At 34.6% G+C, this 22,424-nt stretch overlaps 1 pseudogene across 1 annotated transcript; it reads right to left on the reverse strand.

Moving 5' to 3' along the window:
- Nucleotides 1–2,587: 2,587 nt before the first annotated feature.
- LOC143577930 (uncharacterized) lies at nucleotides 2,588–7,475 on the reverse strand (annotated as a pseudogene). The gene is made up of 4 exons (XR_013143190.1): nucleotides 7,038–7,475; nucleotides 5,394–5,879; nucleotides 3,534–4,037; nucleotides 2,588–2,995 (listed from the first exon to the last, which is right to left on the reverse strand). The product of XR_013143190.1 is annotated as an uncharacterized LOC143577930 (transcript).
- Between the last annotated feature and the right edge of the window lie 14,949 nt (nucleotides 7,476–22,424).

The following is a 22,424-nucleotide window of genomic DNA, read 5'->3' on the forward strand; positions in this document are numbered from 1 at the left end:
AACTTGAGAGCGTAAGATCCTAAGCTTTAATCATCAACCCCATGACCCCATGCCATTAGACCTGAAGGCCAACTCCTCATGCTTAGTTGTTTGGCATAATCAAATCAAAGAGCAAAAGTGGGGGTTCTTAACCTTTTAAACATCGATTGCTCCATTAACCGAAAAGTGAATGGCCTTTTTGAGCTCTTCTAAATTAATATATTAAATGATCATTTATTCGCTATTTTGTTAAAATTATGTTATATTTATTTTGTTAACTCTAAAACGTTGATTTTTTTAAATATAGTTGTAATACATAAGTCCGAAGTCGACATAAATGAATTACATGTTTTTCACGGGTTTCTAGTGAAAATTGGTATACACATAGAAAGGTTCAAATAAGTCAAATTTTCGCATCATTTTATACACCTTAGAGTTAAAAAAACTGCGAGATTTCTATCAAGCAGTCAAATTTTCTATATGTATTAAATGTTAATTACACATAAAAAACAAAAAAGAACATACTTAGGTCACTTATTTATATATATGTAACTAGCTTTTGAACCCGTGTATTACACGGAATTTGCCAAATAATAAAAATAAAAAGATCCTTTATTTGAAAGAAATGAACAAAATTAAAGGTAAAAATAATATATATAGTACAAATAATAAGAAGTCTAGAATCTCAAATTTACAAAATTGATTTTTTATATACAATATTTGCATAAATTGTTTTGACCAATTACCCGTGGATAACTATGATGAATGAGATGAAAGATTAGAAAATTAGAATAAAAATTATTATCCATTTCTCAAAATTGTTTTGTCCCATGACCTATGGATAGTTAGAATAAATAAGATGAGAAATTAGATAATTAGAAATGAATTTATAACCCATTTGCCAAAATTATCTTGATTCTTGACTCATGGATTGTTAGGCAGAATTAAATGAGAGATTAGAGAATTAGAAAGGAAATTATAACCTATTTGTCATTATGATTTTGCTCCATAACCCATGAATAAGTCAAATAGATGAGAAGAGAGATTATGCCAAGAATGAATGTGGGATTGCCACATCATCTTCATTATTTATTTTATTAGTATAGTTAGATTAGATAGTTAGATAAGCGTTCCAAAATATATCTAATTAGTGTAACCAGCATGGCAGCATTGTTTCCATTTGTAATCATCACTTGATTGCAACAGAATTTGTTGGTATTTGGTATTTGATGTGCATATGTTCAGCGGTAACTGAAATCTAAGAGTCGATTTTATGTACCTAAGACTTTAAATCAACCATGCATATCTTCTTAACACAAATGGGAACCACATTAAAAATTTAACACCATAAAAAAATGATTAATTTTGGTTCCAATATTTAGAGCATACATAAGGGCACGAAAATGACGCGTAAAGACACCTCCTACTCTCCTTCTCTGTCCATACCATATCACACAAATGGTATGTAATAATCGTTATCCACATTTGATTTAGAAAGTGATTTTATTTGTTTCCTTAACTATGTCGGGTAACGTTGGTTATAGACGACTCTAACCCTAACATGCTAATCACCATGCTATGGATGCTCTAATTAAAACAACAATAACAACTGAGAGCATTGGAAACTAAAGAATAGTTGAAACATTATAAATATACAAGAGTTGGTATTGAATCAGTTAAAAAAAATAATAAGAAAACTAAACATGGTCATTTCAAAGGTGGGAGTGGGGGTGGTGGAAAAGAAAGAAAGAAGATAATGGGCTTTGGGTTGGGTCCTGGGGCCTCCAGGATGTTAAACTTCCCTGCCCACTATTTGATCACCACCCACCAATCACTAGGATTCTGATATCACATCATCAAGATAGTTGTGGGCCCCTTGTATTATAATATGTCTAACGTCATATCATCCATCACTGTCTCTCACTCACAGCTTGTCACACGGCCCAACCCATTAAAACTTGGCTCAATAATTACTAACCTACAAAAGCCCAAAACACGTGTAACATATTTATCTAAAGTCTAAACAAGGTGGCCGTTGACGAGTTGACCATTTAATTAAACGGGTTAAACAGATCACTTCAAACACAGCTAATTAAACGAATTAGTTATAATCGAAAAACTTAGGTATGTTTGGGATTGAGTTTGAAAACAACTTATTGACTTTTTCACAAAGTCATTTTGAAAAGCTAAAATTTTAGCTTTTTAACATTTTCAAAAAGCTAAAATAAGAGACTTTTGTGTTTGCCAAACACCATTTTAACTTATTGACTTTTTGAAAAAATCAATAAGTTGTTTTCAAACTCAATCCCAGACCATGCTCCAGTCACTTTTGTACTTTGTTCTTTTCGTGTTTTAGGTTGTGTAAATTGTTCCTAGTTATAAAACTTCATAGGATTCAACTCCTCTGTCCCTGCACGCTCAGCCAAGCAATAATAGAGTACCACCAGTAACCAACTCATTATTATTTTTTATATAGTTGATTCTGTGTCACTCAAGCGTCAGCGCGAGTATCCAATATTACATAACATAGTATTTACAGGCATTGAGTACAACATAAATAAGACAACCACAAAGATACTCAAAATTGTGTTGGTAGAAACATGCCAGGCTCAGTATGTTGCAAAACAGTCCGAAAATTACAATCATAAACAAATAAAAACAATGATAAGAGGAAAACTGACCAAACAATTGTTCACATCAGAAAACATGATTAGGTCCCTCTACTATAAGACATAAAACAGCAGTAAACTGCCTTCAACCTATCTTCAACCAAGGCAGCATGTTAAAGTTTGACACATTATTATTGTTATTATTTAATCTGTAGTTTGGTGCATCATAAATTTTGTCTATACTTTTTGAAAAAAATACAAAGAAACCGTTGAGTTGCCCAGAAATAATGAATTCAGCTGTGGTATTTGATTGAAGCATGGTCCTAAAAAGGTGAAGAAAAGCTAAACTGCACACCGGTCTTGGCACGATCGTGCTCATGCTGTCCCAGTATGTGGCAGTAGTTGATCTAAACGATTAAACAAAAGCAAATCATCGGGTTACATAAAACCAAAAAATTAGTGTATAAACTCCTAAGTAGTGATGTAAATGAACTTCACAATTCACAAACTCTAACAAGGCTTGTTCGTGTCCATTTGTTTTAAAAATAAGTTAAGTCAAAAGACATACACATAAAACAAATAACATTAATTTTGCTATATCTCTGTCTGTGTTCGTTCCTTTATACATAACTATTTTATTAAATCAATTTATCAAATTTAAATGACATCGAGTCAAAATTGCACAAATGGTCCTTGTAGTTTGACCATATTGCAAGTTTGGTTCCCAGATTTAGAAACTGCTAACTTAGTCTAAACATTTGTGAGACGGTTGCACGTTTAGTCCCCACCGTTGATCCCAGTAAGTTTTTAACAGAAAAGTGAAGGTATATTTGTCATTTTACATTTTCTCTTGTATTTATCTGTTTAAAACAAAATATGTATGCAGATTTGGTCAAATTATCTGATCAAATTTAACAAATGATGAGGCCAAGAAAGAACACTAACCTCCATGCGAAACAATTTAGTCGGTACAATGAGCCCAAATCCAGCAGAGCAACGGAACGAATCACGGTACTTTTGGAAAGAAAAATCTCTAAACGAGTTCTTGGTTAATTTGGTAAGACTTCCAGCACAAGCAAACGCATGTGCAAGAATATTAGCATCTCTCAACACCTTCAAAGGAAGATCAAAAGAAAGATCTGCAAATGCAGTAGCTGCAAGATCTCAACCTAGATAATCCCGTTCAGGATTTGTATCTTCAGAATTTGTTTTGACTTCCCTTTTGGGCTCGCTTGGGCCCAATCCTCTAGTCTTGAAGCCCAGTAACGATGTAGGCCCGCCCAATGTGCAAACAGGAGACGAGTTCCCGCCCAAGAAGAAGCGGTCGGGTAAAGATGTAGGTTTGTTCAGGAAGTCAGTTCCCCATGGGAAAAGAACACCTCCTGCAACTCCAAAGTTTAGGGCAGCTCGGGCAAACCCAAGAGGTAAAGCATAACGGAGGTCAAACTCCTGTGCAGAATAATTAAAATAACAAAATATGTGTTATTTAGATAAGTATTAACATTGTTCAACAGAGATCAAGAAAATCAGAATACGTGTTTATTAGAACATTAATCACGTAAGCCTGTAAACGAACCGAGCGAGCACGAATAGAGCATGTTGATCTTTGTGTTCACTCTTTTAACTTTAACCGAACAAATAAGCAAACTCAAACAATTAAACCAACAGGTTTTCTTGTTCATGTTGATTTTTGTCAGTTCGTTAATGGCAAACACGAAAAACATAACTAAATAGCGATGAATGACCATAAAAATTTATTCAAAACCAATTAAAAGTAAATATGAGCAATGTGTTGGGCCTAAAAATTTATTCAAAACTAGACTAAACTGTAATGACTCTAAAAAATTTAAATGAGTTCTTTAACGAACGTGAACAAACAAACTTAAAAATGGTAAACTAACAAACATATATGAACATAAACGAACGTTTATGTACATAAATTAACAAACAAGACATGAGTTCTTGTTCGTTCGTTTAACTAAATGAACATAATCAAACTTTCCACCAAACAGTTCACTAGATGTTCGGTTCGTTAATTGGCACACAGTCGAGCACCCATATTAAAAAGCCATAGTTTTACCTAAATGCTACCAAACTTAACTGTCACGTATTACAACAATTTACTCATTTATGATAATTAAGAAAACACAAATTTCACAAATATGTTACAAATGAATGTGGTTGTGTTCATTTGGGTTAGTTTGTTAACCGTATAAATGAACGGTTCACGAACGAACATATAAGCAAACAAAGATGAACCAACATAACTGAACTAAAACCAACTAAAAGTAAATATGAACAACAATGTGTCAGGCCTAAAAAATTATTAAAACTAGACGTCTAGACTAAACTGTAATGAGTGAAAAAAAGTTAAATGAGTATATTAACGAACGTAAGCAAACAAACTTAAACAATGGTAAATTGACAAACATAAATGAATGAACGTAAATGAACATTTTTAAACATAAATGGATAAACAAGACACGAGTTCACGTTCGCTTGTTTAACTAAAGGAACTAAAACACTTTGTTCATGTTTGTTCATTAAACAAGTGAACAGTTCACTAAATGTTCGGTTCTCGTTTAGAGGCGCACAGTCGAGCATCATATTAGAAAGCCATCGTTTTACATAAATGCTACCAAACTTAACTGTCATGTATTAGCCACAAACAACAAATTACTCATTAAGATAATTAAGAAAAACATAAATTTCAAAAATATGCTACAAATTGAACATAATCAAGGATAAAAAATGAAGATTTTAACTACATTCTATAATAAAAAATGGCATACGATGAACACATACCTGGCGAATAAAACGCAAGCTTCGATAATCAGGAAAAATGCCACCAAGTTGAGAAGTAGAAACAAATGCAAACCCTCTAGTTGGTCTAAACGATGAGTTCCTTCTATCAAACTTAAACGTGTATTTCAAATGCGAAAGTAAACCGTGTCCAAGTTGTCTTCTTATTGACTTGGAAGCCATTTGAGACGGGTCGGTCAACGTGCGCCAAGAAAGATTGTATGCCAGGTCATGGTACTTGGTTGATAGTAGGCCCAAAGATATGCCCAGTGATTGCTCTTTGTAAGAGGAGAATTTCAACCAATCTTGAGAAAGCAGGGATATGCGGGCCATAACAGGAGTGAATAATCTCATGAATCTCGGTAATGATACACCAGCACTAAGTTCAGATGCTTGGTCCCATCCAAAAGATAAAGAACCGTCCCAGAGATCTCCATACCCGAATAAGTTTTTAAACTTGAGTGATCCCTCAAGTGACCAAGATCTAGCCTGCATAGTCAATCAAAATATATACATTATATAAGAAGGTAAAGAAACTGAAGGAAATAAATCGAAAAGTGTGCATCATATATAAAGAATGTTAAACAAACTATTTATCTGCTTAAAGTCAGTTAGGAGTTGTAGTCTAACGCGTCAAGCTTACCCTATATAAACCGAGCCATGGTTAATTACTGCAACCAAGTTTTTGAGTTATATTTTCTTCGTTATAATAAAATTTGTTTGGGTATTATCCAATTCCGTGTTTTGGGTTCATATCAATTCAGTACTTGAGATATAATCATATCAGTTAAAAAAACTTGGTCCATACAAGATTACTTCCTTCTGCAAAGTGCCAAAGTAATGATAAAATTTTAAGAACTAAACAAAAAAAGATAATCTGATATATAACCATAAACTAAAAAACTGATCTATCACTCCAGATCCAAAGCGTGTTAATGCCTACTAAGAAAACATATAACTTTACAGATTTTCATTTTTTATTTTAAGCAATTCATAAATATGTTAGGCAAACATTTTAGCCCAAACTTATAATAATCAAATCGAATTATCATATTGATTTAGGCGCAAATTCATTAATCTTTGTCAAATTATATTTTTTGACCAAAACTTTCAAGCTCAAATGGCAAAACCAAAAAAACGAAACCGAACAGTTTTCTAAATTCAAAAAACTGAAGTTTTGGTTTACGTTCAATAAAACGGTTTTCTAGATTAAAAAAACACGTCTTCATTCCTTTTTCTTTTGATACATTTGGGTCCCTTGACCCCGAAACTATTACGTTTATGAAAAGAGTTCAGCGGGTCGTGCACAATAACTTATCGACGCCAAAGAACTATAACTTTGTGCTCAGTAGGATCGGTTTTGTCAATCAAAAGGGTTGGAGGCGCAGCTTGTTGCCCGCTTACCCACCTCTCTATTGTAATCGGATCCTTTTGTTTAGTATATGAATGAACATGTGATTATTAAGTTTACGTTCAAATTTAGCTCAAAACCGACCCAAACCAAAACGTGCACACCCGTACACATACATAGGCAATCATAAACGCTACAAGATGCATATTGTGGATTATATAAAAAAACTCTTAGTGAGAATCAAACAATTAACATGTTACTCTAACGATAACCTCACTATAATCATAAAACAATACATCCGGTTTCGTAAATATGCCAACATTACCAGTGACAGGGTTCTTAGCCTCCACAACTTTCACAACCACATTACAAGTCCCTGCCAACTCGGGCGGCCCCGCGTCAAGCGTAATCTTCACCGAATCAAAAACATTAAGCCTCTGAAGCCTCGCATTGGCAACCGTGGCTGCATGAAGCAGTTCCTGAACCGACGTGGCAGTTTTTAAGGCTTCGATTTCAGCTTGGATTAAAGAGTCCTTAGTCTTGGTGTTTCCTTTGATGAACACATCGTGGACTCGTAATGGAACTGTTTCGGATGATATTCGGTAAAGGGTCTGTTGCATGGTTTCACGTTCTGTTGATTCTGATTCATCTTCATCTTCATCTTCATCTTCACGTTCGTATTGTTCTTGTTCTTGTTGTGGTTGTGGAAGTGGGTTGTCTTCTTCTTTTACCATTGTGGGTTTTGCTGCTGTTTATGTTTATGCTCGGTTGTGATCAGTTGATGTTGTGTCTGTCGGCTTTGAGCTAACCTAAAAGATCTTGGTTTGGAGTTAGCTTTTTAGACACGATATTCAATTACTTGGGCTAAAAATAAACTCAATTATTCAACCAAACCTTTTTTTCTTTAACCTTTTACTTGTTTTTTTGTTTGTTTGTTTGTTTTTTAGTATGGTAATGTTGTAAAACTCGTTAGTGCTTGTCAGACGATGGTAGGGACTAGCGATCAATTAAATTGAAATTTATATGTAGTTTTTCGAAATATACAAATATATAGACAATTTTATTTGATTGAGTTGATCAAATAAAGGTTAATCAACAACTAATCTAATCGACGAGGTAGGGACTGGCGATTAATCGAGAATTAATTGGAGTATAGACGAGATTTTTACAACCATGCTCCAGAGTCGTGATGGACCATGTGGCCATGGCAGGCGCTAAACACTACCTCACACCAGCGCTAAATTGGTGTGCGCTTCTTAGTGAGCGCTAGGACAAGCTAAATTATTTTTTATTTTATTATTTTATTAAACTATTAATTAACAAATAGACCAATCATTTAACCTTGCAGGTCCTTTGAACGCATTTCACAACTTATCTTGAATCAATCCGTGTTGTTCGCTAGCGGAAATCACTAACACCACCCGGATCTTGAATCTTATGCTTATTTACTATTAGTAAGAGTTGGTAGGATAAGGTAGAGAGATAAAGTGTATTAGTTTTGAAAGATGAAAGTTGGTATGTGCATGAGATGTTTCACTATTTATAGAGAAACTCTCAAGCACACACATTCTATTACTTTAGGCCCAATGGGCTTTCATACAAAATGGCCTTGGCCCAAACAAGAACGAACTAAACGAACATATAAAAATTACAATTGTGAAGGAAGCAAATAAATACAAAAGACTTGAACACATGAGTGAGCTTTACAATCTCCCTCTAGCCTTTAGTATTTTTAGCTGCTTCTTTCTCTAGTTCGTCTCGTATTCAAAAGGTTTGGGGGCATCGATTAGTTGATTGTCAACAAGATAACGAACAAACTTGTTGAATCGCTCCACTATTCGATCAATGTTCCCCCGAGCCTTATCTGCAAGGGTTCTCAACGGGGACTTGTATAGCTTCATGATGTCCTCTTTGCCTAACCACATTAACTCATACTCATCAAAGAATCATAATAATTTGTTCCCTTTGCAGTGGATCACAGCTTCATCAGTTTCACCATCAAATTCCTACGACATAAAATCTGAAAGAGTACGTGTGTTGGGCTCGAACGGTTCTCCATGATAAATAACAGGCCCATCTTCTGGCATTTTGTACTTTTAGATCTTTCATCGTTTGCTTGTTGCTGCATCAAGTTCGGTTGGATGCTTGCAGGCTTTCCCCATGTTGAGCTTGTAGTCGGGGTAGTTCTTGTTTTCCTGCATATTTGGAGAAGAAGTTCATGCATAGATGTGACAATGTGTGCATCTCCGTGTAGCATGTACGTGAGATCTCCATTTTGGCGTCTGATTGGCCATTTCTCTCATTCGGCGTGCCATTTGTTGTACATATATAATCAGGAACTCATGATGGAAAACAACATTTCTACATTAAACTGTGACATTTTTTTGATGCATTGCCACTTCCTTTTGATCAGCTTCTGGCTTGGGGCAGTGTTAGCAACTTGTATGACTGGCTCAACAACATTTGTAACGACGGTTGAAACTGGATAATTAGTTTAAGTAACTTAAAGTTCTACATCAGCTTCCGGATCTGGTGAAGCTAAGCAGTAGTCAGCCTTATAATCTGAATCCCAACTTCCACCTTTAGGAGACGATCCTGTACATGCAATCAGATTAGGACCAAAAACATCATGAATCTGCTCTCAGTGTCAGCATCCAAGTTCTGAATGTCTTCGGGTGCGTGTTCAGCATTTGGATCATCAAAAGCAGTCGTGTCATCATCTCCTGGAGCATATTGATTACTTACTCTGCCATCACCACCATCATCATCACTTGAGTCATCATCATCACCATGAGACTCATCATCATCATCATCATATGACTCCTTAATATCATCAGATTCCTCTTCTTCTTTCTCCTCATCCTTTTTTTCATCATCACCATAATTTCCTGAACTAGAATCACCACCAACACCACTGAACCAGCCAATTCAGGTTGTCCAATATCTTTCTCAACCTTTTCTTCATCATCTGAGTTTTCCAAGCTCCTAAACACCTTCTTCAATCTCTTTTTCAGATTAGAGATGTCATGATCTGATATATCAATAAGCTCTGAGGCAGCCTTATACTTGCCAGCTAGGTCCTCATTGATCTTAAGTTGTTTCTGGTTCTCTACTTTCAACAGTTCGACCTAAGACATGAGCCGATCAATTTCATTCTTCTTTAAGGTAGATGTATGTCTGCTAGCAAGGTCTTCATTGATTTTGAAACGTTTCTCATTTTTTTGCTTTTAATCTCTCGATCTCGGACCTGAGCCAGGGGATCTCACTCTTCAAGTCATATTCATTCTTGTTTGAAGAGTCAAGATCTGACTCTAGCTTATTGGCACAAAACTGCAGTCTCTCAACTTCCGCACTTCTCTCAGCCAATGACAGCGCCTGATCATTGAGAAGATGTTGTTGATGAGTTGTCTTTTGTTGCAGAATAGCAGTCAACACCTCATGCCTTGCAATCTTCTCCTTATCCCCCAATCTTTCTTTGGCAAAAACGACCATTTGCTTTTTTTGTTTCTTCCCCACTTCAATCAAAATCTTCTCCCGTTCACCCCTATTCTTGTTTGGTCTTCCAGAGCCACTATCCTTGTAGGACCCTATTTTGTATTTTAGTGTTTTGTATTTGCTTAATCTATTCACGATGTATTTGATTAGCTTGTCGGTTAATTTTGTATGTTTGGGCCTGAGGCCATGCATTGAGAGCCCATTGGGATTTTATATGGAAATAATAGTATGATATGTCTTCACCTATATTAGGTGAAACATGCACATACTAAACAAAACATTTGGAAAATAATCTTATCCTCAATTCACCAACTCCTGTCCTACTCTCTCTTTCTTACAATTTCGGAAAATAACCCAAAAAGAAACAAGATCCGAGATCTCAGTTGCTTACAAGTGATTTCCACTAGCTAGTAAGGATTGGAGTTTGTGTGAGTCTTTTCTTTAATTCCTCAAAAGCCTCCTTCTGAAACTTACCCCAACTGAATACTATAGGCTTTTGGGTCATTCCGGTCAACGGTGCGGCTATTTTGGAGAAGCCTTCGATGAATCTCCTTTAATATCCCGTCAACCCTAAGTAGCTGCGTATATCAGTCGGGTTATGCGGAGTCTTCCATTTTGTTATCGCCTCAATATTAGCGGTGTCCACGGTAATCCTGATATGGGCTAAATTATATACATATTATTATACGTATTTCCTATACTTTTAAGTTATGTTTTTATTGAATATAACTTCTATTTGGCTCATATTTAAAGTTTAGAGGTTTAATGAGAATAGGAGCTAAATTGGAGTATTTTTACTAAGCTTGAGATCAACGAATTAACTTTCGAAAAAGAAATATAATCTATTACGTTTCAAATAAAAAAAGAAAATAAAGAGTTAAAAAGATGATTATTCGATGCTAATGATTACCCTCTGTTAAATTAGTAATTTGCCATAAACAAATGTGGAAACATGGTTAGTGGCTTACGTACTCATTTGAGAATTAGAGAATTATTATCACTTTTGACGTTTGTTATTGATTTGTTTTTGACAGGGGCGTTTGAGCTATGGGCTAATTTGGGGCCAGGCATCACAAGAAATTAAAGTGGTCATTAGGAAAGTGGGTCATAATCAACGGTTAATGGACTAACCAAGTTACAATGTAGTGGCCTATGAATTTAATTATATTGGGCTTTTTAAGCCTATGGTTGTTGTCGGTTGACCACATAGAGCAATTATTATTAGGAAGCACATACAGCCGCCACTTTAGTGGGGGAGGCCCTACGTGAGGGTTTTGGAGCTGCAAGTTAGAGAAGGCATCAATTATTATTATTATTATTATTATTATGACAGAATTACAAATTTTGTCCTTTAAAAAAAGCCAAAAACCGGTTCGTGTCCTTTTCTAAGTTTCCTTGCAGGCGGTGTACTTTAAACTTTTTTTTTCTACACGTTATGTCCTTTACGCTAACTGGGTTAGAAAAACACAGTTAAATGCCCTCACGTGAGGTGCATGTGAGGGCATATTGGTCTTTTTACCATCTTCTTCTTCTTTATTTCTCCCTTGTAAACCTTAAACACCATCTAAGCTCCATCATCACCACTACCACCACCACCTCCTCAAATTCCGGCCACTACCAGGATCTTTCTTCTATGTTACCGCCAACCACCCTCTGAACATCACAGCCGCCTAGAATCCGTCTAACTACCATCCAATTCACCTGTAACAATTACCCCCTAAACCAGATCTAAATCAGAAACGAACCCGCGGCTCTTTCTCGCTTCGTCTTCTCGTTTTTCCGGCAGCTTCTAGTCATGGTGGTATGAGTTGTTGCTCTTCCGATTGGTCTTGCAGGTCTCGATATTCAGATTTGGAAGGAAGAGATCCGTGGTTGTTGGTTCACAATAGGGATTCCAAGTTAGGGTATAGGGTTTTTGCAGGAAGATGGTGAAAAGATGATTCGTGGGTGGCGATGGGGGGTGGTTGGTCGGAAAATTAATTAATGGTGAGGAGGCGGTGGATTACCTCTAGTCCAACTTCCTTCCGATTGGTCTTGCAGGTCTCAAATTCCGTTCGATTTGTTAATCGATTTGGCGTTGGTGACCAAGACGAATTCCCTTACCGCTCCTGTATCTGAGCCAATCGACATTCATAGAGATATGGATCTAGGCTTTGCATCAGGTGTGACTACAACTAATCTTTCGATTTCTGGTTCGGTTGCATCAAATACGAACAACACTCAATCAACAGATCCTCAATTGATTGATCTAAGTTCTTCACCACTCTACACCGATCCTATTTTTGAGCAGACCGACCTCAATCACGAGGATAATCTGGATCTCGGGTATGCTATCGCACCAACTGTGACCACTGGTCCTCCAATTTCTGGTTTGATTAATTCTGTGAAAATGAAGAAGTAGAAGTAGAAGAAGAAGATGGTAAAAAGACCAATATGCCCTCACATGCACCTCACGTGAGGGCATTTAACTGTGTTTTTCTAACCCAGTTAGCGTAAAGGACATAACGTGTAGAAAAAAAAAGTTTAAAGTACACCGCCTGCAAGGAAACTTAGAAAAGGACACGAACCGATTTTTGGCTTTTTTTAAAGGACAAAATTTGTAATTCTGTCTATTATTATTATTATTCTCTTGAGGTTTTGCTCACGTTAAGGAAAGAGAAAGGAAGAAAACAATTGCTTATTTGATCACATGATCAATATCATCATATAAAGAAAACCATTGTTCTCCTGGTTCGACTTCTTTATTATTTAAATCGATTTAATGTTTGAACTTATATATTTTATTGTTTTGAACATGATTATTGGCTAAACTCTTTTAGTTATGTAGGCTTGTGATGATGTTTTATTGATTATATTGGACTTGCCGGTTTTCGGGTTTTGTTTATGGGATTTTTATTAATTAAAAGTTTTGATTAGTTTTATTGGATGTGTCTCATGCGTATTTATTTTTAATTTGTGTCTAAATGAATGTTTCACATGTTACTTGATTGAATGTCTTTCGATTATAGGTTGCATGTTAGGGTTCTTTACTGTGTGTTTGCAACTTGTTTTTATTAAGCTCATTTACCATAGAAACTGATTTTTGGCATATTATTAGAAGTTTATATTCTTACTAGCTTAAATATCTGACGGGTGATAAGTTGTCGAGTTTGTCTGCATTGTTTGGGTTTTCGGTTAAATTATCTGACAGGAGGTTTGTCTATTTTTGCCTTAATTTCACTATTTACTCGTGTCCTTTAGACTGTTCAAAAACCACCCCGTGTACTTAGGTGCATTGGGATAGTGAAACGGACGGGTTAGCTGTTTTGTAGGGTAATTAATCATAGTTGGTGCATGAACCGACCGTGAACCAATAAGTCGGTGTTTTTATATGATCTCTAAGCTTTCTTTTTAGGAGACACATTGAGAGTGATTAAGGATCCATTAAGTTTCATAGAGCTTCATACCTTTAGATTCCCGGTTCCCATAGCATTTTTCCGGTAACTGATAAAAGTCCGAGTCGTCACGACTCGGATTCCTTGCCTAGATAACTCTTGCTCGCATTTGAATTTACTAAAGTCTTATTCGGTAATTTAATTTTCTAGCTCAGTATCAGACTTTTATCAGTTACGGGAAAAATGCTATGGGAACCGGGAATCTAAAGGTATGAAACTCTATGAAACTTAATGGATCCTTAATCACTCTCAATGTGTCACCTAAAAAGAAATCTTAGAGATCATATAAAAACACCGGCTTATTGGTTTACATTCAGTTCACCAACTATGATTAATTATCCTACAAAACAGCTAACCCGTCGGTTTCACTATCTCAATGCAACTAAGTACACGGGTGGTTTTTGAACAGTCTAAAGGACACGGGTAAACATTGAAAATTACGACAAAAATAGGCAAACATCCTGTAAGATAATTTAACCTAAAACCCAAACAACGCAGACAAACCCAACAACTTATCACCCGTCGGATATTTAAGCTAGTAAGAATATATACTTCTAATAATATGCCAAAAATCAGTTTCTATGGTAAATGAGCTCAATAAACTATAAACAAGTTGCAAACACAAAGTAAACAACCCTAACATGCAACCTATAATCGAAAGACATTCAATCAAGTAACATGTGAAACATTCATTTAGACACAAATCAAAAATAAATACGCATGAGACACATCCAATAAAACTAATCAAAACTTTTAATTAATCAAAATCCCATAAACAAAACCCGAAAACCGACAAGTCCAAAATAATCAACAAAACATCATCACACGCCTAGATAACTAAAAGGGTTTAGCCAATAATCATGTTCAAAACAATAAAATATATAAGTTCAAACATTAAATTGATTTAAATAATAAAGAAGTCAAACCAGGAGAACAATGGTTTTCTTTATATGATGATATTGATCATGTGATCAAATAAGCAATTGTTTGCTTCCTTTCTCTTTCCTTCACGTGAGCAGAACCTCAAGAGAATAATAATAATAATTGTTTCCTTCTCTGACTTGCAGCTCCAAAACCCTCACATAGGGACTCCCCCTCTAAAGTGGCGGCTGTATGTGCTTCCTATTAATAATTGCTCTAAGTGGTCAACCGACAACCATAGGCTTAAAAAGCCCAATATAATTAAATTCATAGGCCACTACATTGTAACTTGGTTAGTCCATTAACCGTTGATTATGACCCACTTTCCTAATGACCACTTTAATTTCTTGTAATGTCTGGCCCCAAATTAGCCCATAGCTCAAATCCCCCAGTAAAAAACAAATCAATAACAAACGTCAAAAGTGATAATAATTCTCTAATTCTCAAATGAGTACGTAAGCCACTAACCATGTTTTCACATTTGTTTATGGCAAATTACTAATTTAACAGAGGGTAATCATTAACATCGAATAATCATCTTTTTAACTCTTTTTTTTTTCTTTTTTTTATTTGAAACATAATAGATTATATTTCTTTTTCGAAAGTTAATTCGTTCATCTCAAGCTTAGTAAAAATGCTCCAATTTAGCTCCTATTCTCATTAAACCTCTAAACTCTAAATATGAGCCAAATAGAAGTTATATTCTATAAAAACATAACTTAAAAGTATAGAAAATACGTATAATAATATGTATATAATTTAGCCCATATCAAATATCCCCACACTTAAACTTTTTTCGTCCTCGAAAAATATATAATGCAATGGAATCATAATTCAAAGTCGATCTTCAAAACATATAAGTTAATTTTAAGCATAGATAAACGTAAAAACCACGATTTCCAATATTGTTGTCCACTTTAACCCAGCCACCAGCCTCTCAAGCTCCAAATTGCATGAAGTGAATTAAGTCCAAAAATCAAGGCTACACCTACCCCATATCAGACAAAGAGAGCTAGAAGAACTAGAGTCGAAGCAAACTGGCTTGACAAATCACCATAAGCCAAGGACTCGTTGATGGTACTAATTAGATGCACTCGGTGAAATTTGATGGATGAATGGTCCTATGGAGGTCGTACGAGCTACTCCTAAATATTATTGGACTTTGTGCTATAAGTTGCTAATTTGATATTAATTGACTAAGAACCTTCGAGCCCCAATAGTGTATCCTCAGAGTCACTATCCCCTTGGTAACACGTAAACTCTAAGTCCTGTCTAGTATGTGCATCTTTGGCCTCTTTTACTAACTTTGAGAATGCTTCTTTGGCATTTTACAATACATAATTTTCTCACATTCAATTGCTTTTTGGAACAACTTTTCGGAATAAACTTCCAACAAATACTTCTTTTTCTTTCTTTCTTTCTTTCTTTCTTTTTTTTATATCACCCTAAATATATAACTATTTTCTAAGCTCGTAAAATGATGGACATGTGGTGATGTGCTGGTTTGAGTGCATCTAAGTCTTACCGTCTCAAAGTTTTTAGATTATGGTAATCCTCCCTAAGCATCGAAATTCGGCTTCACCGTTTTTTCTCCAAATTATTAGATATATAAAATCTGCTAAATAGGGCTATCAAAGCTAGTTGGGCCTACCGACACATCCCAAATTAAGTGCGCTATCTATTATTTAATCTCATATATAATAGTAGTTTTAAAAGATCAATCTTAAATTTTTCTATCATTTTCCATTATTTGCAAAAAGTTTCAATAAATATTCGGGACAATTTTTCAAATTTATTATTATTATTTTTTTAAATTTTTGATTTTTTTAATATAAAAACGTCAGTTTCCCATCCCCACACTTAAATGTCACATTGTCCTCAATGAGACAGGAAAAAGACAAAAATTAAAGCACATTCAAATATAAGTAAAATGGAACAGACTCCCCTGGTAAATATGACGATATTGCCGAGTCGTGTCCCATGCCCTCCAATTCGAACGAAAGCCTCACACTCCAGTGCTCTCTACCAAGCTGTCACTTACGAACAAAAATGGCAATCAATAAACAAATGACCTCCCCACACTTGAATCAAACCATGTATCATCAACCTTCCACAAGCAATCCTTGAGACACCTGATAGCAAAACCAGAAAACACACGGGCAGCAAAAGAAAGCAAGAAACCCCAAAAATAAAAATAAAAATAAAAATAAAGCAAAAACATACTACCGAGTTGCCTCCCGGGAAGCGCTAGTTTACAGAAGAGTCTTCAGCCAGACTCGCCCCCAAAATCTTAATCAGGAGGCTTTTCTTTTATCCAACCCCGGTCTGACCCGTTTGGTTCCACCCGTCCAACATATTTAATCATATAACACATAGTGAAACTAAAAAGTAATCTAAAACATTCAAATGGGTCGGACCACCAATACTTAAACTTACCCGGAGCAAACCTAATACGTGGCATATAATGAGGAAAATGGTTATTAATGCATTTCAGTGTTTTCCTATAACTCTTAATGTACCATTTTTGAACCCTCAAAACGTGTTGATCCAAGCATTTTCACGTCCTCTTCTGTGGCTTTGTTGATTTCGATCTACTATCTAGTTCCTCCACAGACTTGCTAACTTTCACATGATGTGGTGACTCGACTACCACCATATCTGATTATCTTCATTTGCCAATAAATCTTCTTTTCCGTTTGGTGCACGCTTGATCTCCATTGCTGGATTTCCCATGATTAGTGTTTCTAAGTATATAAGATTGCCAATAGGGTCAAACTCTCTATCTTTTTCATAAACTGGTAAACCCACCAATTCATCACCAAACTCATCCTCCCAAGATGGTGCATGCTCCACCTCTTCGTCATCTTCCATCTGGTTAAGTGGCTTCTCAACAGCATCTTCACTTAGATCCGTGTAATCCACCGGTTTCAACTCCATCTCCTCTATCACGCCCTCATCATCATCACTCCAGAAGTCATCATCTGCTGGTTCTGCTTCATAGCTACAAAACATAGGATACTGATCGGTAGATGTAACTTCTTGTTGAATCAGAGGTGGGACTGGCTCGTCCATTATTGTCTCTGGTTCCAAAATGATATCTTCACACACAACCTTATCATCTTCATAAGGTTCTTTGTGAGAAGGACTCTCAATTTGATATCTAGCACTTAACTCCTCTAATCTAGCTTCTAGTTCTTCTAATTTACGGAGCCTATATATTTCGATCAACTTATCATGCCTAGCTTCCAATGCCTCTAGTTTCCAAACTATTTCACGTTCCTCTTTTTCAGATCTTTCCAACATCATCTCTTTCCAACATCTTCTATATAAAATGCTCCTAAACTGACTCGATCTATTAAACATATTAACTAGACTCGATTAAATAAAACACAAACTAAATTATCCTAAACACGACTAGACACACTAATCTAAGACACGGACTCACAAGACACACCACAACTCAAGACAAAAAAAAAACCAATTAACGAATTAAGTTCGACCAAAGCTAGTTTCGCTATCGCCTAAGTATCCCCGGCAGCGGCGCCAAAAACTTGATGTGCGTAAAGTGGTATATAAAATTTTAGCAAATAATGACCAAGCACTACGAGTAATAAAAAAAACCTAGAATACCCTAAACCAAACCACTATCAACAGGCAAGTGAACCTATCGGGTGTTGAATAGCTATGGAAAGACCGGGAATATCGAACCCTAGAGACAATTATTAAATTAACGAAACTAGTTCCAAAAGCTATTTAAAGTAATAACTAAGAAAATATATATTTTTGGATTTTTATTTATTTATTTAAAAGCTAATATTTAATTAAACTAATTACTTAATTAAATTAAAGTGAGCTAGAAAATTAAATTACCGAATAAAACTTTAGTAAATTCAAATGCGAGCAAGAGTTATCTAGGTAAGGAATCCGAGTTGTGACGACTCGGGCTTTTATTAGTTACGGGAAAATTCTATGGGAACCGGGAATCTAAAGGTATGAAGCTCTAGGAAACTTAATGGATCCTTAATCACTCTCAATGTGTCACCTAAAAAGAAAGCTTAGAGATCATATAAAAACACCGGCTTATTGGTTCACGGTCAGTTCACCAACTATGATTAATTACCCTACAAAACAGCTAACCCGTCCGTTTCACTATCTCAATGCACCTAAGTACACGTGGTGGTTTTTGAACAGTCTAAAGGACACGGGTAAACAGTGAAATTAAGGCAAAAATAGGCAAACCTCCTGTCAGATAATTTAACCTAAAACCCAAACAACGCAGACAAACCCGACAACTTATCACCCTTCGGATATTTAAGCTAGTAAGAATATAAACTTTTAATAATATGCCAAACATCAGTTTCTATGGTAAATGAGCTCAATAAACCATAAACAAGTTGCAAACACAAAGTAAACAACCCTAACGTGCAACCTATAATCAAAAGACATTCAATCAAGTAACATGTGAAACATTCATTTAGACACAAATTAAAAATAAATACGCATGAGACACATCCAATAAAACTAATCAAAACTTTTGATTAATCAAAATCCCATAAACAAAACCCGAAAACCGACAAGTCCAAAATAATCAACAAAACATCATCACATGCCTAGATAACTAAAAGGGTTTAGCCAATAATCATGTTCAAAAAAATAAAATATATAGGTTCAAACATTAAATCGATTTAAATAATAAAGAAGTCAAACCAGGAGAACAATGGTTTTCTTTATATGATGATATTGATCATGTGATCAAATAAGCAATTGTTTGCTTCCTTTCTCTTTCCTTCAAGTGTAACATTCGTTACTTTTCAAACCCGAAAACACGACCCATTTTAAATTTTCGGTTTTGTTCTATTTAAATTTATATAAATTTTAAATTCGTTTATGTATTTTTATATTGAATTCGTTAAACCGACTCGTTTCGTCAATTCAACGTATTCGTAAATATCATTTGACAATTTAATAATAATTATGACGTTTTATTGTCATTTTTAACTCATGTTCTATTTCATGCAATTCATTAACAAAATTCCAAGTTCAAACATGCATACTTAAACGAGTACCGAATTATATGAGTATAGTATGAAAATAAACCAAAGTATATAACTTTATTAAGTATATATAACATTGAAAAGTACAAGGTTCAAATTGTAAACATTATTACGCGATTTATTTTATCATTTAACACGTAATTAACACCCATTAATCACCCACTCGCCGGATTACAATAAAGATCTTATTAACTTGATTAAAACACCAAACGACTCAATTGAAAGTATATATAGGTCGATAATATTTATCTAAACTTTTTTTCGAACATAATATCTCCCAAACAAGCTGTTTATAACCAATAATTCGTTCACCCACATTCGATTCCGGCCACCTTCGTTCATCGTCGATTTCCGGCGCTATTAGGTAATTGATACATGCTTTTGAATCGTTTTTATCCTATTAACAAAACCCCTATCAAATATTGAACAAACAAAGAATGGATTAAAGGAATTGAAATCCTAGGGTTTTGATGAGGAAGAAGAACCTGTAACTTGTTTTATATATTTTTTTGTTTCTGAGATCTTAAGAAATAAACGATCTGGTCCAACTGGTTAGTCCTTTAACATGCCAATCAGGGGACCCGAGTTCGAACCCGGGTCACAGCAGTTTTTGTTGTTTTGTTCTTTTTAGTTTTAAAACCTTTCTTTCAATATTAATTTACCAAATAAAAATTATAAAAACTATATAAATCAAATAAAATTATATTAAGATAGATAAAATTAATTTTATCATTCTTTCAACTAAAACCGACTTTGGTTTCCGTTAAGCTTTCGTTAGAAACAATATTAATAGCTATAACTGTTATTTCGTTAAACTTTATATTACATCAAGACTAATATTTTCAAAGCTAAATTCCGTTAAGATTTATAACTTCATAAACGTTATAGATTTCGAACCCGGGTCACAGCAAACCCATGTTATTTATTGTTAAAATCATTTTTATTAATTATAATAAATCATATATATATATATATATATATATTTATAAATCATTTCAAAATCAATAAAATTATTTTTATGGTTAAATAAAAGTTGTTTTAATTTCTTTAACATTTTGATCCAAGAATCCAACTTTACAAACCCGAACCCTTTATTAAAACTCGTAAAATATATATAAAAATATGTATGTATGAATAATATAACATTGTTGTAACTTTATAAAATCTAAACCGTCAATCGTTAAACTAAAATATACCGGTAATACTAGAATCCCGTAACATTATTATATACAAATTTAATATAAAACTCATAAATAATATTAAAATAATAAGTCGTTAAAATCCGTTAAACTTTAATATTAATATACTTTAAAAGGGGTAAAACTATAAATACAAACAATAATACATGAACTTTAAGACGGACATGTAATTTCCATTATTTAGTTAATAATTATTGTGTTTATTATTTTAGCTCGCGAGATTCGAATATTCGGTTTCATATAAACGCGCTTTCCATTTGTTTTCTAAGTTGTCATCCAATCTTAAAGGTGAGTTTTCTCACAGCCCCTTTTTTTACCCTTTTTAACTATTTTGGGGGTAGCATATATATCCTATCAATAATTCAATTTTGTTTATTCATTATTTACAAACTACAATTCGCTACATGGACTTGTGTGTTTACTTGTTACTTGCTACAAATTATTTGCTCATGGATTACTTCGAGATAGTATGATCATACACCCCCCTTTGCGCTAAATACATTTGTTGTTATGAGTGGAAAAGGGCCTTATTATCCGAGTACATTGGTGCACAATCCCAACTGAAAAGAACCTTACTTGCGCTTATCTGAGTACGCTGGTGCACAATCCCAGTTGAAAAGGACATTACTTGCTCATTTACACTTGTTCATGGAATTGTATGATTTTTATGTACGTATATCAAAAACTTGTGTGAACTCACCAACTATTCAATTAGTTGACTTTATTTTATATATAGTTACATGTACAATTATTAGAGAATGAAACGGAGAAGACACTAGAACTTAGGTTATATTAATAAATGGAGAAGTTGTTAATTGTTTTTGTATTTTCCTTGTATTTCTTGTTACAAACTTTGTATAAATTAATTAATGATAATATTGTCACCTAATAGTGTCACATGTGTTTTGGACAATCTGTACGTCACACTCGGGTGTATTCCGTTTTAGCCGGGGTGTTACATCACGGGTGAAGAACCTCAAGAGAATAATAATAGTAATTGATGCCTTCTTTGACTTGCAGCTCCAAAACCCTCACGTAGGGCCTCTCCTTCTAAAGTAGCGGCTGTATGTGCTTCCTAATAATAATTGCTCTATGTGGTCAACCGACAACAACCATAGGCTTAAAAAGCCCAATATAATTAAATTCATAGGCCACTACAATGTAAATTGGTTAGTCCATTAACCGTTGATTATGACCCACTTTCCTAATGACCACTTTAATTTCTTGTGATGTCTGGCCCCAAATTAGCCCATAGCTCAAACGCCCCTGTAAAAAACAAATCAATAACAAACGTCAAAAGTGATAATAATTCTCTAATTCTCAAATGAGTACGTAACCCACTAACCATGTTTCCACATTTGTTTATGGCAAATTACTAATTTAACAGAGGGTAATCATTAGCATCGAATAATCATCTTTTTAACTCTTTTTTTTTTCCTTTTTTTATTTGAAACGTAATAGATTATATTTCTTTTTCGAAAGTTAATTCGTTGATCTCAAGCTTAGTAAAAATACTTCAATTTAGCTCATATTCTCATTAAACCTCTAAACTTTAAATATGAGCCAAATAGAAGTTCTAT

This window comes from Bidens hawaiensis, unplaced genomic scaffold (genome assembly GCF_021521415.1).
Source record: "Bidens hawaiensis isolate Kalapana, Puna unplaced genomic scaffold, B.hawaiensis_p1.1 tig00028948_1, whole genome shotgun sequence".
NCBI classification, from domain to species: domain Eukaryota; kingdom Viridiplantae; phylum Streptophyta; class Magnoliopsida; order Asterales; family Asteraceae; genus Bidens; species Bidens hawaiensis.